The sequence below is a fragment of the Rhinopithecus roxellana genome, chromosome 5 (assembly GCF_007565055.1).
Source record: "Rhinopithecus roxellana isolate Shanxi Qingling chromosome 5, ASM756505v1, whole genome shotgun sequence".
Lineage (NCBI taxonomy): Eukaryota > Metazoa > Chordata > Mammalia > Primates > Cercopithecidae > Rhinopithecus > Rhinopithecus roxellana.
In genome coordinates, this window is record NC_044553.1 from 157,992,561 (window position 1) to 158,012,390 (window position 19,830).

Genomic DNA, 19,830 nt, shown 5'->3' on the forward strand with positions numbered 1-19,830 from the left:
ATAAAGAACTGCCCGAGACGGGGTAATTTATAAAGGTAAGAGGTTTGACTCACAGTTCAGCATGGCTGAGGAGGCCTCAGGAAATTCACAATCATGGCAGAAGAGGAAGAGGAAGCAAGGCACCTTCTTCACAAGGCAGCAGGAAGAAGTGCCAAACAAAGGGAGAAGAGCCCCTTATAAAACCATCAGCTCTTGTAAGAACTCACTATCACAAGAACAACATGGGGAAGCCACCCCCACGATTCACTGGCCTCCACGTGATCTCTCCCTTGACATGTGGTGATCACAGGAATTACGGAGATGACGATTCCAGATGAGATCGGTGGAAACACAAAGCCTAACCAGATCACCGCCGCACTTCTGCCTTCCAAATGACTCTCGGGAAAGTTCATAGAACAGCTTGTGTCAAATCGTTTTCTAAATCAAGACGGGCCTGGTCTACATAGGAGCTTTCCTTCTCAGTTTTCCATCATCCAGAAACAGGTCTTCTGCATTCCTGACAGAAGTGTTAGGCAGGACAGGGTCAGGGACAGAGTCTGGATACGGCCACCAGCACCTCACTGCAGCCTGACACCATCCACCAGTACTCCCCAGACATGCTCAGACAGCATTCTCTATTACAGCACAGGGATAAGTGTTATGTGAAATTGAGCGGCCCCCCTTAAATTCAAAAGAATAAAAGTAAGTGAGTTTGACTTCGAATGGCCTTTTCTTAATGCAAATCTGCTTCGGTCCACTGTCGTGTTCTTATGGTGCTTTTAATTCCTCTCGGCAGCCTCTCCAGGAAGGAAGACCTACCCACACACCAGAAAGAAAAGTGTGCTGAAAAGTGTTGACCTTGCAAACAACACAGTCATTACTACTCATGGCCCCACACAGTTGTACTTTTTATCCAGTAAGTGTTCCCTGGGTTCTTACTATGTGCCAGCACTGGTTTAAGTCCTTCCATTTTAGCAAGATTCCTGAGCACCTCCCTCCACTGCTTAAAACATCTCTACAGCTTGTGCTGAAATGTAAATCTGCAGGAGATGAGCAGAAGGTCTCAATAAATGTTTATGGAATGAATGACCAGCTCCCATGGTTACAAGATGAAGTCAGCACAGTACACTGGATAGAGAAGATAGTTCAGTTAGATACCAGATTAAGTTCAGGGATTATCACCAACTAGGTATGAACTGACGTCCTGAAACAGACAGGCCAGCAAACAGGCCTCAATTTCCTCACTGTCAAATCAGAACAGAAGCACCCAGACCTCGAAGGCCTGCAGAGGATTCAGTGGAACTGTGTTAATGCGGATCTTGGCACTGAGTAAAGTGCTACCTCGAGAGTTCTGTTCCCTCCCTTCCAGCATGTCTACCTTGCCACCTCTCTGTGCACACCACACTCCAGTCCCACTGTGCGGCCACGCTGTGCCCTCTACCCTCCACTGGGCAAACTCCTACGTCCTATTCAGGGGTCAGCGTCCCGACTCCCACTCTTTCTGCTGTTTTCCGTGCCTCTGGACTACTCCCCCAACCCCTCAATGCGATTACATTATGTACTGCATTTGGTTTTCCACTAGACTGAATGCTCCTTGCAAACGGAAACCACACCAGCGCCTCTCTGCAATCCCAGCACCTAACAATGTTCTTGGCACGGCAGTGGTGCTTGATAACAGGTAACTGCCAAAAAAGAAAAGGCACTAGATCAGTGAGACTTGTGTGTGACTGTGTGATACGATGTGCGTGCCTGTATGTGTATATGTGTGTGTGTGTGACACAGAGAAAGACTGACTCGTCTCAATAAATCTCTTTCAATTTTGGAATTACTATATTCCAAAAGCCTCAATGTAACTCGGCTCAACACTTCAGTAACTCAAAGAAACTCCATTTCACATCTACATTAACTGAAATTCTGCCTTTGTCACTACATACCTACATTCACTTGATGCAGTGTCTGCATTTAGATGCCACTTAACTGGACACTAGCAGTCCCGCAGGTCAGTCTACTTGCCCATTACTGAGAAGCCAACCTCCTTCTGGTTCCAGAAACCACAGCCACTAATTCACTTTAAAGACCACACGAGAACAAGGACTTCAAAGCCGATGCTAGCATTTCTGTTGTAAACTCTATCAAATAAATACTGGCTTATTAATTTTAAATGACTTCAGAGCATTTAAGGAAAAAAACGTGAGACTGACACAAAGGTTCTGAAACTCATTAGAGCTGGTCTTGAAATCACTGATATATTTAAATTGAAATCTGCTCTTTCTGACAGCTTTTCGTTCAGACATGCTACTATGTGTGTGTCACTACAGTTAAGGTTGGGTGAGCACTTCCATTAAAACCTTCACTTTTACAAGCTTATAATTCAACAATAAAAATTTGCTCCAGGCTTGACTTTTGCATACAAAAGGTTTCAAATATATATTCCAAAGAATAAAATAAACCTGTCTGAACCGAAAGCTCAGATGCGAAGCATAGTAGATTACCTGTGGTGTGTCTCCGGTTTAGACAAGTGAGAATAAGGTAGGAATTTAGCACTGAAGATTTCTTTTCTAGACCATAAAGCTTCTAAACAGAGAAAGATTAGTAATGTCATGTTATGAGCAAGGTAAACGTAAAACCAATTTATTCCAGAATCCTCAAGATCATCCTTATCTCCCACACTCTTCACATCCCATTTGTCACCAGATCCTGTCAATTCTACCTGTAGGTACTTCTCGGATTCACCAGGCTAAGTGGTCTTATGCCCTCCAAACCGTCCACCTCGCTGCTGCTGGGGTTGTCATTGAGCAAGCAACCAAACCAGTGCCAGTTTGACTATGTGTCCCCTGTAGGATAAGATCCCAACTACCAGGCAAGGCTTGCTGGAGGCTCTTCAGGTCCTAGTCCTCTCCCTCTCACCGTGAGCAGGCCTTTCTGTTTCATCGTCTTGCCTTTTATATCCAATACAGGGACTTTGCTTTCCAACATCATAGGAAAGTGCTCACACCAGCTTCAGGTTAATTACATTAGAAGAATGACTGTATTTAAAAAACACATTTATATTCATTATAGCTCAGCTACATTTGCAAGTCTGTCAGAGAGGGTAGACTGTAAATATGGAAACTGAGGCTCGGGGCATCCGAGAGGCTTCCGCAGGTGTCACACGAAGAGAACTGCTAAAGCAGCAGCCACTTCACCCCAACTCTGGCCGGAGCCACAGGCGCTACAGGCATCGCTGGGAGATTCAAGCGTCAGACTCATGGGAGCAGCTCCTGCTGGCAATCCACAACAGGCTTCTCAGCTCCAGGGCTGTGCCCTCTGAGAGGCAAAGGCTGCTCTTCTCAAGCTCTTCCACACGACCTTCTCACCCCCAACTCCAGACTTCTGCTGACCTATTTCCCCTAACCAGACAACTTTGCCTTTCAAGACCCACTCAGGTATCCCCTGACAGCCCCAAGCTTCACAGAGATCCGACAGCAGAGCACTGCCTCAGTTTACCATTTTTGCTTGTCAACATTTCCTGTTTGTTATCCTTCTATTTCCAACGATAAACTTCTAGAAGGCAAGGACCTCATGTTGATTTTATATCTCCTTATAGCACCTACGACTGAACCACAGGAGAAGCGTTCAGCAAAACTCATTACATATATATTCTGAAATATATATATATAAAAATATATAAAACACATTTATGTATTAAAATATAAACATATTTTTGTATTTTTATATAAATATATACATAAATATGTACGTATATATAAGTATATATAAATATATATACTTACGTATTTATATTTTTATACATATAAATATATATATTTATATGTATAAATATTATTTTTTGAGACAGGGTCTGGCTTTGTCACCCAGGCAAGAGTATGGTGGCACAATCTTGGCTCACTGCAACCATCACCTACTGGGCTCAAACCATCCTCTCACCTCAGTCTCCTAAGTAGCTCTACAGGCACACATCACCATGTTCAGGCAATCTTTTTGTATTTTTTTTAGAGACAGGGTTTTGCCATGTTGGGGTTTCACCATGTTATCCAGGCTAGTCTTGAACTCCTGGGCTAAAGTGATCCCCCAACCCTGACCTCCCGAAGTGCTAGGATTACAGGTGTGAACCACCAAGCCCAGCAGAAAATATTTTCAGTAAGTAGTAATTTGACTTCTTACTTTTAAAAGAATATGAATGTTATTATTTTTTCCTGAAACTGAATGTAAATAAAAATAAACAGTTTCCATGCTATGTTTTCTATTACTAATTTTTAGAACTCACTTTTTCTTTTAAACTGAAAGAATAAATTCGATTTGCAAAATGACAAAATTACTCAAATCATTAACATGTAACCAAGCTCAGGGACTAAGCAACACAGGGGGGCCTAAAAGTAGCAGCTCTGGCCGGGCGTGGTGGCTCATGCCTGTAATCCCAGCACTTTGGGAGGCTGAGGCAGGTGGATCACGAGGTCAGGAGATCGAGACCATCCTGGCTAACATGGTGACACCCCATCTCTACTAAAAATACAAAAAATTAGCCGGGCGTGGTGGTGGGTGCCTTGTAGTCCCAGCTACTCGAAAGGCTGAGGCAGGAGAATCGCTTGAACCTAGGAGACAAAGGTTGCAGTGAGCCGAGATTGCACCACTGCACTCAAGCCTGGGCGACAGAGTGAGACTCCGTCTCAAAAAAAGAAAAAAAAAAGTAGCAGCTCTCCAAAAATATAATTCAGGCTCAGGCTGTTGATAATCACATTTCACTACAGGTAGGAAGTAGAAATACCCAGTAATTTCCAGTAGAGCCAGTAGGGGAGAGGGTCAGGAGCAATATACACATATACACAGACTCCGGTGTCTACACAATGCATAGGGGAGGGCAATTCACTGGAACAGTTCAGAGAGTGAATCTAAGTCTTGCTGCGGTCAGAGAGCCCTGGCTGGAGGACGCAGGGGTGGAATGTGGCAATGGGAGCTTGTGCGTTTAAAAACAGAGCCAGTAAGAAAGTGCAGAAAGACGGCACAGGGTGTACCTGAAGAGAGCTCTCGGAATGCGGGGGGAAGAGGCCTTGTAAGGAACACTGGGTGAGAAAGAAAAGAACAAACGGGGCTTTGACAGTGTTGTGGGAGTATATTTCACATCACCCCATCTTTTGGAGAATACAGAAAGCACTTAAAAAAAAGAGAGAGAGAAAAATACAATAGCCCAAGAAAACATAAACGAGTTATCTGGAGAGCTGCTCAATTAAATCTAATAAAAGCTGAGGATCTGATAAATTCCTCCCTCACCGTGAATTTCACCTCTTGCAAGGCAGAGAAAGAAAGGACAGGAACACTGATGCTCAGGGCCAATGAGGCCTGTGAGCAGAGCAACAGTATGCTGTCACACCCTCAGCAATCCTCACTTAAGCTACCGCTCTGAGGTCCTCTCAGATTTAGCATTCATCCCAGTAGGGGTAAACCCATCACAGAGGGACAAAGGTGTCCGACAGGGACCTTTGTACAAACTGGGAAAAGATGTCTGTCTGTGAGGCCCCAGCCCAGTGGGGACCCAGCGTAGGGTGTGGCGGATACAAAAGGACCTCACTCCTTTTGTATCTCCTTATAGCACTTACCACTGAATCACAGGACCTAATCAGGTGCTTCTGTGTGCACAGAGAGGGCTCACTGCCCTCAGAGAGCCTGGCCACACGTGACTTACACGTGGAGGACAAGGCAATCGGTTCCCCATTCACCAGCCCTGCTTGAGCCCTCCTGTATGACAGGCACTAGGCTAGGCAGCAGTGCCACGGTGGGGCCAGCAGAGAAAGGCCCCGCTCATAAAGCTCAAACTCCAGGGAAGGGGACAGATGACAAACACAAAAGCAGTCACAGGCAGTCACATATCTGCAAGGGGACAAAACAGCACGCTAGCACAGGCGTCAAGGGGTCTTCACAGTCAGAAGACACTCTACGCCGAAGCTAGAAGAACCCAGGGAAGCCTGCGGCAGGCAGGAAGGGGGTCCACAGCGAAGTCCTGATGAGGAGAGGCTGGCGAGTCCTGGGCCCTGATCACCGCCAGAAGGAGCGGACTGCAGGGAGGGAGGAAGCGGCCCCTGATGAGGCCGCAGCAGAGGCAGGGCCATCGGGGCAGCCCAGCCCTCTAAGCTTGCTCTCAGTGTAAGGAAAGGTCAGTGGGGAAACATGGACTACTATTTATATTCCAAAAAGAGCCCCTAGGTGGAGCCACACTGAGGAGGTCAAGAGCACAGGGACCCTTTGGAAGAAAGAAGCGGGGCCAGGACTGGGTGACAGAGTCCTGGCTAAGGAAAACGAACCTAAAGTGAGAGAAATCATGGTAAGAAAGCCCCCAGGCATTTTAAACAGTCCCAATCTCTCCAGACCACAACTCATGACCTCTGGTGCGCAGATACCCACAGCATGAGTTCTGACTATGAAGCAGCCATGGAGGACGCAGCACGCTGGCTGAGCACACCAGCTCTGCATCAGATCTCAATCAGCCCCAGCCTAGCCACTTCCTGGCTGTGAAGCTTCAGGCAGCCTCAGTTCCTCAGTAAAATAACAGTAATCATACCTTCGCATTGTGTTATTAAAAGAATGAAATGACATACACACAGTTTCTGGCTGAGTTTTATCAAATGCTGCTATTTTGGCTACTGAGTGCTTTATTCATCCAACAGACAATTACAAAGCACCATCTCTGTGTTAGGCACATTCTAGATGAGAATGAAGCAAAGTCCTTGTCCTCAGTGGGTTTACATTCAAGTTGGGAAGACAGACAAATGAAGGAATATACAGGTGACCCTTGAACCACATGGGTATGTACCGAATGAGTCCACTTATACATAGATTTTCTTCCAGATCTGCCACTCCTGAGACAGCAAGACCGACCCCTTCTCCTCCTCTTCCTCAATCTGACAATGACAAAGATGAAGACCTTGATGACAACCCACTCCCACTAATGAACAGGAAATATATTTTCTCTCCCTTATGATTTTCTTAATAATGTTTTCTTTTCTCCAGCTTACTTTATTGTAAGAATACACTATGTAATACATTTAGCAGACAACATATGTGTTAATCAACCGTTTGTGTTATTGGTAAGGCCTCTGGTCAACAGTAGTTACTAGTAGTTAAGTTTCTGGGGAGTTAGAAGTTACATGGATTTCGACTGCATGGGGTGGGGTCAGCATCACTGCCCCCTGTGCTGTTCAAGAGTCAAACATTCATGCTGACAGGTACTGACTGCCAGGTAAGAGGGGAGCGAACACCCAGGCGCATCTCTAAGACGCTGAAACGGCGGCCCAAAGAAAGCCCACCAACCACACACCCTGACGCGGACAGGGGCTCTGATGTTGTGGCACAGACCCCAATTGCCTTGGCCAAGCTGCCCCTTTGAGCTTCACTTTCTTATCTTCTGACAGGGAGAGTTACAGACATACATTACAAGGTGATTATGAGGGCGAGCTGTGAAGCTGGACGTGAACACATTTTATAAGGCTCTAAGAAAATGTGGGTTTTTATATCATGAACATTTTCTCCAAATGCCACTTTTCCCATTTAAAAACAAAAATAAAACATCCTCCTCAAATTTCTCCATGAAAGCAATCTTCCTTCTCTGAACTCCTATAATTTTTTTTTTCCTTTTGAGACACAGTGTCACTCTGTTGCCCAGGCTGGAGTGCAGTGGCGCAATCTCAACTCAAACCTCCATCTCCAGGGTTCAAGCAATTCTCCTTCCTCAGCCTCCTGAGTAGCTGGGATTATAGGTGCATGCCACCATGCCTGGGTGATTTTTGTATTTTTAGGAGAGATGGAGTTTCACCATGTTGGCCAGGCTGGTCTCGAACTCTTGACCTCAAGTGATCCGCCCACCTCGGCTCCCCAAAGTACTTGGATTACAGGCATGAGCCACTGTGCCTGGCCCCATGATTTTGTTTTTAATCTGTGTCCTGACATCACTTTTTACTGAATTATATATGATTAGAATGTAAGCTTTGGAAGACAGGATTTATTCTGATTAATTTTATAAACCTGTAATTCCAAGCAGGTGCCTGACAGAGGTTACGAATGCTTCACTGGTGAGTAAAAAGAACTCTCATGCTGCAGAAGATGAGATTGACTTTCTTTCTCTAAAAACAGAAACAAAACTGTAAGATGAAGGTTACAGTGAGGCCTATTTTGCCTCAGTGTAAGGAATGGCTTTCTAACTACAGTCTTCTTGCACTGGAAAGGGCTGCCTTGCAAAATCAGATCTCGAGTGGGGCCATGACTCCTGGAAGGAGGCTGGGCCTATGCTGCTGAGTACACAGCTCCTGCATCGGTGCAGGACTCAGTCGCTGAGTGCTGGGCCTGTCACAGACACTACCTTCTTTACTCCCACACAGGCTGGTTGGCAGACATTCACGGACCCTTTCTACAGGGAACCTAAGATACCAATTTAACCTGGTCAGGCTGAGCTAGTGGGTCACAAGCTTGAAATCTGAGGTCCTGTTCTTCTGGGGTCCACTGCATCCCACAAAAACATCAGTGGAAAAGGCAAAGCTGGCAGGCTGGGTGAAGAACAGACAGGGCAGTCAGCGGATCTGCCATTCACAAGGCTATTTCAGAACTAGTAGATTACAAGGGCACTTTTATTGGATAATCTGCCCAGCACAAACTTACAGCTAAAACGAATTTCCATGCTCACTTAGGCAGCACATATACTAAAATTGGAATAATACTGGGAAGATGAGCATGGCACCTGTGCAAGGATGACACATAAACTAGTCAAGAGTTCCATATCTTTGTCCTATGGCACTGTAGGATGGCCACAGTTAACAATAACACATTTTACAGTTTCAGATAGCAAGGAGGATATTGAACATTTCCAACACAAAGAAATGAAAAACGTTTGAGATGATGGATATGCTAATTATCCGTCTGATCTGATCTTATACATTATATGTATGAAAACATCACCAATGGGCCAGGTGCAATAGTTTACACCTGTAACCCCTGCACATTGGGAGGCTGAGGTGGGCGGATCGCTTCAGCTCACGAATTTGAGACCAGCCTGAGCAACACGGTGAAAATTCATCTCTACAAAAAAAATAAAAAATTAGCTGGACGTGGTGGTGCACGCTGAGGTGGGAAGATGGCTTGAGCCTGGAAGGTGGAGGTTGCAGTGTGCTGAGATTGAGCCTGGGTAATAGTGCTAGACTTTGTCTCAAGAACAAAAAAAAAAATCTTGATTACATCATGAATATGTACAATTATCATTTGTCAATTAAAGAAAATGTTTTTAACCATATTGAAAAAAATGTATTTTTAAAAAGGCCATGATGGTAAAAGATACCGTCCACCTGGAGTGGACTGTAAGCCCATAAGGACTCAAATGAAGCAAAAAATATTCAAAAACTGTTCAGGCCATATCAATTCCTGGTAGAGGTAATATGCGATGCAAATGCAGAAAGTTATCTAATCCTCCTTGGCAAATATGCCAAATGAATAGCAGCAGCCAAGCCAATACTCAGGCTCTCAAATCTGAAGAAATCAAGAAGACTGGACCTGAATTTGGTTTAATCAATGGCACCTTATAAACGAATGGCAACAGAATATGCTATGCCCTCACTCTCTGTCTACAAAGACCATCAGCAACAGCATTTCTGTTAAGACAATCATTTCACCAACTCACTATCAATTCACTCAAGTTCAACAAAAGCTAAGCCACTGTACTATCCACTTGACGTTAAAATGCAGCAGGGGTGAAAAGTCACAACTGTGCTTCCACACTGGGTTGCTGAGAGGTCCCAGACTCAAAGTTATATATTAATAATAACTGGTGTCCTGGAGGTTCCTCTATCCCCTTCCTCCTTTTTGTGCTTTTCTCACCTCCGTTTTCTTCCTTGAGAGGAGATTAGAGCTACAAAGGGTGGCCACGGGATGGCTGCAGTCTAAACCATTTAGAGCAGAAGAAATTACAAAAACAGCACAGTTCTTCAGGGACACCAGAGTGTAGGTACACCAATATCAACGAATGTGAGTGATTATAAATGTATGTAATGTGGAAGTGTTCTCATAAGGGTACTCAGGGTAACCTCAGAAACATTAGCAGGTTCCCTCTTCTATCATACAGATGAAAAACAAAACAAAAACAAGGTCTAAAAATCCTGTCCCAGAGGATAGAGAATCTACTCAGGGGAAGATCTTAGATTTTCTTTTGTTTTAAAGCAGGTTTCAAAAAGGAATTTTTGGAAATTTCTTTTGTTTTTAAACTTCTAGGGATTTTTACAAAGCTGTTATTGATCAGACTTGTAGTGAAGACCCAGTACAAGCAAAGTTGGGACTGGAGTTGGGGAGAGAAGGAATCACAGAACGGCACAGACCAGTGGAGGCAGAGGAGAGGGAGGAAAAACTGTGTCTAGGGTCAGACGGGTCTGAGCTTCCGCCTTGTCTGGGCTTATCAGTGGCTCTGAAGAGCTTTCCTATTCCTACACCTGCTTCCTCGCTAATAAAATGGGGACAATGCCCAGCTCTGGAGGGATGGTGAGGGTAATGGGAGCCTCTATCAGGGCCCTCAGCCCTGATAGAGGTGCATTTGGAGGTGCAAACGAACACCGTCTTAGGAGTGTGCCCTGTATTTCTGGCCTCTATTCTGACTTCTCGGTATACAAATTAAACTATCAATGACAGCCTAGACCTGGTATTGGAGGTTTCTTCTAATTTGGTTAATTCTGTCTCAGATTATTCTAGGAAGGTACAATTCCAGACAACTCCTTATGTAAGAACAGAAAGTAAGAAAAGTCTTACAGTGCTCGGCCCATAGCGGGCATTGTCTAACCCTCCTTGGTTAGGATGCCAGCCCCAAGTTACATCACTTGGGACTCCATGGTAACTGTTTGCCTTTTAAGTCTTTTTACATGTCCCTACGGGTGCCTCTACTCCCATGCAAACACCTGCGTCACAGGTAAGGTGGGAGGCTGGGGACAACGTGCATCACTGTGCTGGACGTCAGCTCCCAAACTGATTGACAAAAGCAACAGTTTTCCTAAAGGGGCCAAGGCCCTCAGTCAGGTAAAGAGAGGAAGAAGAGGAGGAAGGCCATGGTTTAACAGGAGGGCTTCCAGTGAGAAGGGTCAGTGAGGAAGACAGAGCAGAAGCGGTGCCAGTCCCCAGAGCAGGATGGAGATGCTGGGGTCTGGGACCTGGGAACTCACACCCGCCTCAGATGGACACATCAGTGTACTCTAGGGGCACCCTGCCCCAGGTTCCAAGGCAGGGACACACATCACCGAGAAGACCCCAGGCAGAACCCCAAGGACAGAGAAAAAGCATTTCATTTCTTTCTCTTTTTTTTTTTTTTTTGAGACAGAGTCTCACTCTGTCGCCTAGGCTGGAGTGCAGTGGTGCAATCTCGGCTCACTGCAACCTCTGCCTCCCGTGTTCAAGCAGTTCTCATGTCTCAGCCTCCCAAGTAGCTGGGACTACAGGTGCATGCCACCACGCCCAGCTAATTTTGTATTTTTTAGTAGAGACGGGGTTTCACCATGCTGGCCAGGCTGGTCTCAAACTCCCGACCTCAGGTGATCCACCCACCTCAGCCTCCCAAAGTGCTTGGATTACAGGCATGAGCCACCGTGCCCAGCCCATTTCATTTCTTCAGTCCCCCAAAAGCCACTGGAACTAAAGCTGGACAAAATAGAAAAAATGAAGAACACTAAACTCACAGAAGGTGAAGTCTCCATGTGATCTATAACATTTACAAAACAAGAACATAGTTAAAAGCAAAGATTTTTTTTGAATGACATAGCTACAGTTTTCATTTATGGAAATGATGAAAACGAGATACATGTTTAGAATGAGTAATTTACAAAATTGGAAACGTTAAATAGCACACAATGAAGGCAGTGCTTACACACTGAACACAAATTAATCTCAAGGTCAGCTATCAGGAACAGGCAAGGTCACAGGTCAGGGAATTTCACCAAGACAGCCAGTGGCTCTACCAAACTTTATAAAGGCACCAGCAACTCTCCAGAGAACAGGCAAGCCTGGACTGATGTCCTAAGTCCTAGTTTTTTCAGTCTTTGTATCATTAAATAAGTTGAATCGGTAAAAATAACAATAAGAGAAAAAATAGAGCACAACCAGCTTCCTCATAGCTTGGGGGAAAAAAAGCAAATAGGCTTATTAGTTCCTCTAAGAACGAGTATCTTTCAATCCCAACACAGAGTAAAACGAAAGAGCTGGAGCGATCTCCTTTAGGAAGCTGGAAGAGACTGCCAGCAAGCTCACAGGCTGGACTGACAGGCCCGGAGTCCTCGGCCAGCAGGGCCATGCCCAGCTTTCTGTGAAACACTAGCGCAAGAGAGGAGATTTTAAACAAGAGTGCTCTGCCCTTAAAACTAGACTATTTCTTTGTCCCAAAATTAAGACCACGTACGACCTTAAAGACTAAGACAGTGGTTTGGTGAGCCCCTGTGGCTAGGAGCACAGGCTTTGGGTCTAACAGACCTGCTCGGAGTCCAGTTCCAGGGTGCAGGTACCACAAGCCTCTTGCAGGCTGCTCAACTTCTCCCATTCTCCATTTGAGAAATGAGGACTCAAACTCCCTCACCCGGTAACGGTAAGGATCAAAGCCTGAGAAGAGAGCCGACACTGCACCAGGGAGAGTCATTCTTACTGAATCCACTGTACTCATTACAGTGGCGGTAGCGGAAGCGTCGTCTGCAGCTCTTAGCACAGCTTCAGCCCCCTTCTCACGCAGTGTCTTCCATCTATAGCCACAGGTTTCCTACGACGTGGAAAAGAGCCACTCCGACAGAACAGTTCCAGGGGCACACTGTGAAGAATGCTACCTACCCCTTGGAAAAGTCCTCTAGCCAATCCAGATGAACCACCTGAAAACAGACATCATTCTTTCCCTTCTATGCCCCAAAATATCTACCCAGTTCCCATGACCACAGAATGCAAGCATTAAAGCTAGATTTACAGCTCATCAACCCCAACACCTCCAGCCTATGAAACTGGCTGCCTCGCACCCTCACCATCATCTTTGACTCTATTCCGCCCCTCCTCAATTTGTAGCTCATACCCCTCAGTTAGCAGATGCAATGTTATCATGAAGTTGGCTGAGAACAAAAAATGTCACATATGGAACACATTTGCTTCTAGGGAAACATTTAAGTGAAACTGAGGTCAGGAAAATGGCAAGCAGGAAGCAGCGGCCACAGCCACTCTTTGAATTCTGAGGCCAAGTGACCTTTATAAATGATCTGCTGTGTTATGCATCAATTTCAGCAATTTTTTATTAAGTACCTCCATGCATTTAACTTTATGGCAAAAACTGCACAAGACACATATTCTCAAATTGTAAGTGACAAGGAAATCAGGTATCTTTACACGAAGAGCCATCTAAAACAATTTTTGTATCAAATATATAGTAATGGATTACACAGTCTATCAAATAAAATAAATATCCATGAGTCCATACTGATATGAACAGCTGAATAATAAATGTGGAAGAAGGTACAGACAGCTCTTCCTTTTAGTAAAATTCCAATGATTACATGTAGAAGAAATAACAGAGACAGAAAATCACTGCTTGGCAAACACTACAGTAGTAACTATTACAGACAAAAATCATGATAGATACAAAAACCAGTGGATGAAAGGATGGTGAGAAACAGGACATTTGCATAGTCTCAAAGTATCTTTCTATAAGGTATTCACTAACTATAAGAGAAAAATACTAACTTCTGATAGAAAACCCAAAAGACATATTGATTCATGTATTCCCTAAGGAAGACACACTTTACTTCCATGGTATTCTTGCCCAAAATGCATAATTTCAGTCTACACATGATAAAATATCCGGCAAATGCATGTTGAGGGACCTCTACAAAGTAACCAGCCAGGTCAGCAGTACTCTTCTAAAGTGTCTGGGTCATGAAAGACAAGGAGAGACCAAGGAACTATCCCAGGCTGGAAGTGATTTGAGAAGATTCGACAACTAAATGCAATATGGGATTCTGGAAAGGAAAAAAGGGCATGAGTGCCAGGACAACTGATGAAATTCAAACAAGGTCTGCAGATTAGTTAATAGTACTGTACCAAGGTTGACTTCCTGGTTCAGATCATTAAACTGAAGGTTGTGTAAGATGTTAACTTTAAGTGAAGCTAGGTGAAGTGTATATAGAAGAACTGTGCACAAATTTTGCAAATGTTTGGTAAGTCTAGAATTATTTCAAAATAAAAAGTTAAAAAACAAACAAATTTCATATCCCCAGAAATACTAGTCCCCATCCCTGGTGCGATACCTCACACTTAAGAGGAACCAACAGAATGGAAGAAGCTGAATAGGGAGAGGAGCCCCATGCCAAGTCAGAGTGACAATTTGGAATATAATCCGTGCATAAACTGGGACACTCCTGTACACAACCTCTGCCACCAGAGAGGTCAAAGTTATATAAAGCATATGTGTATTTTCCCTTACAGTGCTAAAGGACACATAGCTATATACAGCGTATGCTACTGAGTGTCTAAACCCTTTCCATGAATTTCAGGGCCTTAGGATCTTTCAGCTGATGCCCAGAGGTTTTCACTCTAATTTGGTACACATTCCTGAAGGCCTCATGTATTATCAGATTTCTAAATGCAGATGAGAGCTTTATGAAAACATAGGCTAAATACATCTCTGGAAATTCACATCTTGTGCTATTCTTGTGTAGCTCTGTCAGAGACAAGTAGAACAGTGGGAAATGTTTGTATTTAGCCACAACTGCCACAGGATGCCAAGAACCAAAAGTGACATCTTCCTCTGCCTCTTGGCGGGCCCTGTTTTCAGAGGCAGGCTGCAGCAACAGTAAGTTGTGAACATGGCTGGTTGTCTCTTCTGCCACTCAGCCCTGGCTAGGTAGGAGTTGCCTATTCGAGGAAGATGGCCAACTTGAAATTGCCTTACTCCATCCTGAAGCATAAGGCAGGAAAACGAGGAGGCTGCTGCAATGATGCTTGCCTTGAAACAAAATTCATGGCAGCTGATACACGAGTTTTTCCAACTCCATACCTTCGCCTGCACCTCTCAAATGGTTGGATCAACACAAAAGAAGAAATCCAAGTAAGGTGTGACAAATCACTTAAGTGATGAGATCAACTGAAAAATAGTAGTAATCAATTTAATAGATATGCTTCTATTCTGTTAAACCCTGTATGCTTGTATTTACTTAAAAAGCAATACATTCAATCTCAACAACACAGAAAAATGTACATGTCTCTACGATAAGCTAATCTTCAGACAAGCTGGCACCCTATGTCACAGCGCCGGGTCCATCACATGGTACTGATTATCAATTAAACAGTTCATTCACAGGGTCTATTAATTTTTCATTAGCATAGATGAAAAACATCTGAGCTAATCATTCAACTACGTTAAGGTAAGTAAAATCTGCTAGGATATAGTTTGCTTTCACACAATTATAGTACTTCAAAATAGGGTTTAAGCCAAACCCTACTTTTCCGTTTATTTCTATCACAAACTGGTCATCCATTTCCATGTAAAGTCTGAACTTAGAGCTGAACTTTGGTATGTTCTGATCTGCTAGTATTTTTATAGGGTTAAAGTTGCAACAGTTTTAAATGCCAAGTTCAGCCTTCCACCATGAGTCCTCTCTTCTTCCCTGGCCTCTGTTTCACAAACTGACATAAATTTTAGCTCCATTTCATACAAGCCTCTTCTAGCCTTTGGCTCAGCCACAATAACTTAGCTTCTGGAGTTTGGGTGTAGACATTCCTCAACCATCAAGCTGCAGTATGATGTTTCACCAGCAGGTGCTCTATCTTTTTTCTTTTTTTTGAGACAGGGTCTCGCTCTGCCACCCAGGCTGAAGTACAGTGGTGTGATCACGGCTCACTGCAGCCTCAACTTCCTGTGTCCAAGCGATTCTCCTGCCTCAGCCTCCCAAGTAGCTGGAACTATAGGCGTGCGCCACCATGCCTACCTAGTTTTTGTATTTTTAGTAGAGATGGGATTTTGCCATGTTGCCCAGACTGATCTCAAACTCCTGGGCTCAAGCCATCCTCCCATCTCAGACTCCCAAAGTGCTGGGATGACAGGAGTGAGCCACCGCACCTGCCCAGGTGCTGTATCTTAATACAAGGAATGCCCTCAAAATTCCTAGAGCTTGACGCTTCTGGTTACACACCAGTCATCTGTCAAACACCTGAAGACTACATACAGTGTGTGTCAAACATCTCATGAAGGAGATGTCAAGAAGATACATATACTGTATGTAGCCTTCAGGTGTTCATACAGGTGTTTTACATTTTACAATGTAAAAACTGGAAGGACTCCTCAATATTCATAAAGCCCAAGCCCCTACCATACAAATGAGGAAGAGCAGGGGCCCAGAAAGACTTCTTTTTTTTGTTTGTTTGTTTTTCCCAAAACGGGGTCTTGCTCTATCGCCCAGGCTGGAGTGCAGTGGCGCGATGTCTGCTCACTGTAACCTCTCTCTGCCTCTTGGGTTCAGCAATTCTCCTGCCTCAGCCTCACGAGTAACTGGGATTACAGTCACACGCCACCACGCCCGGCCAATTTTTGTATTCTTAGTAGAGATGAGGTTTCACCATGTTGGCCAGGCTGGTCTCAAACTCTTGACCTCATGATCTGCCCGCCTCGGCCTCCCAGAGTGCTGGGATTACAGGCGTAAGCCACTGTGTCCAGCCCAAGACTTTGTTTTAAAGAAACTATAAAAGCAAGTTAAAGACAGAAGGTGATCTGAACTAAGTGCCCACACTAAAAGGTCCTGGATCAAGGAAATCTGCTGGGAGGACACAGCACAGGAAATTATTTTTCTAGTTTTTAGGCCACCACCACTAAAGAGAGAAAAACAATAAATAAAAAATGCAATACGGAGAAACCTACGTGAAAAAATGTACAAATACTAGAAGTTAGTACTGGTGCTTTTGGAATTAAAAACCCTAAAAGCCTGAAGCAAGCTGTAAGATTGAATGGACTATTATTACTTCTCCATGCTCCTTTCCCAAAAATCAGGATCACCAGGATCACCACCGGGGATGCACAGAACTGAATCGTGCTTGCTGTCACTCCCAAAGTACCCAGAGACAGGGGCTGCGAGCCATGGCCTGTAGACCTCCAAGCCAGCAGGTAAATTGGGGAAAAAAAAAAAAAAAAGGTTTCAGTTCAGATGCAGAGCTCGGTACAGGCCCCCAAGAAAATTATTTTAAATGGGAAATCACAGATAAAAATTGAAAATGAGTTTCTTGAAATCAGAGCACGCCACCAAATGATCTACAAATGTTTGTGATATAGCACACATGTCCATTTCTCTGGGGAAAGGGTCCCCATGATCTTGGAAAAGGTTAACAGCCTCAATGCCAGAAACAGAAAAAACTGAGCGCAGGTCACAGTAATGGACTATGAACTGGGAACTGATGTAATAATCCTCTCTCTCTCCCTGAGTGACAATGCACTGATGAGGTGACCTACTAAAAGGAGCAAAGGCCTAACGTCTGATCCTTGAAAAGCATGGGAAAGATAGATGGTTTGGTACTGAGATGAGAAAATATGATACTCTTATAAAACAATAGCAATGAAATGTTTGCATTTGTGTTCACTCCAATTTATTACTTAAGACTTTTAGAAGAGATGAAAAACAACTAGACTCAAAAGACAATTTTTTAAAAAGATAACTTTTGCTTAAGTCTGTTTTCCTTTGTCATGAACCCTCATTCAAAAGCTCTAGCCCACAGCCTATTCCTTCCTAATTGTCACAGCAGTGCACCTCATTCCAGGCCGCCTACAACTCCTATTCCAACAGGAACTTATTTTAAATCATTAAGAAATTTTCTACAAAAGCTCATTATTGGCTGGGCGCAGTGGCTCATGCCCATAATCCCAGCACTTTGGGAGGCCAAGGTGGGCAGATCACCAGAGATCAGGAGTTCAAGACCAGCCTGGCCAACATGGTGAAGCCCCGTCTCTACTAAAAATATAAAATATTTTTATTTTATAGGCGTGGTGGCGGGCACCTGTTATCCCAGCTACTCAAGAGGCTGAGGCAGGAGAATCGCTTGAACCCAGGAGGCGGAGGTTGCAGTGAGCTGAGATCGCGCCACCGCACTCCAGACTAGGTGATAGAGCAAGTCTCCATCTCAAAAAAAAAAAAGAAACACACACACACACACACACACACACACACACAAAAGCTCATTATTACGTATTTTCAATATGTAATGATCCCTTCAGCTGCATAGTTTTACCCATGTTAAATGACCGTTACATTTTCTTCTTCTGAAAAAAAATCACATCTGAACTGCCCACGGGTCAGCTTAATGGCACTTACTACAGGTAAAGGCTGCACTTCTCACACTGGAGCGTGAGACAACCCGAGGTCTTAGGAGAAAGCAGGGTTGTTTTCCTGCAATATCCATCTGACTTGATGGTAAGTCACTTAACATGGTTTTAAAAATAGCAAACATTACCATTTGCATGAATTTTTAAGATTTAAAAACACGAGTCCAAAAACCAGTAACAAAAACATGAATCTTGGAAGCAATTTTTTTTTTTTAGACAGGATCTTGCTCTGTTGCCCAAGCTGGAATGCAGTAGTGTGACCATAGCTCACTGCAGCCTTGACCTCTAAGGCTCAAGCCAACCTCCCACTTCAGCCTCCCAAGTAGCTGGGACTACAGGTGCATGCCACCACACCTGGCTAATTTTTTGTAGAGATGGGTTGCCCAGGCTTGACAGCAACTTCGAGCTTGTGATGAGTCACTATGGGTTTAGCCCCTAGACTTGCAGGAATGTTATCTTTGGCCACCAGGAGTTTTGTTTTAGTAGAAAACACTAAGAAATACTAACATAAGATACTGTAGGGACAGAAGGAGAAGTGATTTAAAACAAAACAAAACCAAATAACATGGCCTGAGGGTCAAACGCAAAATGGAAATAGCATAAACAGAGCATTTCTATAATGAGCACTGTGTGCTAGGCACAGTACTAAAGGTCTCACCACGGATCAACTCACTTTGCTCCCTCAGCAACCCTGGGAATCAGACACTCCACTAGCCCCCTTTACAGATACGGCGAGGAAGGCACAGAGACCGGCCCAAAATGGCACAGTTCTAAGTGGTGCTGCAGGGATTTCAGCCCTAACAGGCTGGCTCCAGCACCCACCCTCTCAATTATCACACTGTACTTGCTGAGGGAGCTTCATTCCACCATTTCCACAGTTTCCCAGAGGAAAATGACTCCTAACAACAACTAGCCTGGCAGCAGGCTAGTTGCTTTGATAAACAATCCAACTTGGGCTGACAATGGTCACAGGAAAAAACAGGTCTTCATATTTTTATCTTACAGATTGGGAAACAAACTCAGAAGTAAAGCAACTAATTCCAAATTATATTTAATTTCAAATTATATGTAAACAGCAAATGAGCTACAGAATGCAGGTTTGTCTTACTACAAAGTATGTGCTCTTTCCACGCAGCCACAGCGTCTCTCACTTGGACAGTGGATGTAGCTGTTTTAACTCTTCCTAACTACACTCAGTCAGGACTGCCCAGTCCAGGGGCCAGCATTCCTTCCCTCCCATCACTCAAATGCTCCTTCCTGTGAAGTCCCCCAGCTAACACCGAGAACTGACTCCACCCCATCATGCATATTTCATTTGCAACATGCAATGCCAAGGATCTCAACTCAGCTCCTTACTCCAAATCCGCATGATTTTATAACCTGAATCTTAGGTTTACATTTTTTCAGTGTTTGTTCTCCCCTGTATTTGTATCCTTAATAAGTCAAGTATCTCTAAACCTGGTCTTTTATTTGTAGATTCTTAAAAAGAAGGGATATGTGTTAAATGCCAGTGA

The 19,830-nt window shown here is 44.1% G+C and overlaps 1 protein-coding gene and 1 non-coding gene across 3 annotated transcripts in view; one reads left to right on the forward strand and one right to left on the reverse strand.

Annotated features, from left to right (window-relative positions):
* The window catches only part of SETD3 (SET domain containing 3, actin histidine methyltransferase), an 86,012-nt gene that overhangs the window by 40,204 nt on the left and 25,978 nt on the right, over positions 1-19,830 (reverse strand). The window lies entirely within an intron of this gene.
* Positions 8,640-8,746, forward strand: LOC115897791. Its single transcript, XR_004057586.1, has one exon. It is a non-coding gene; the product is annotated as a U6 spliceosomal RNA (small nuclear RNA).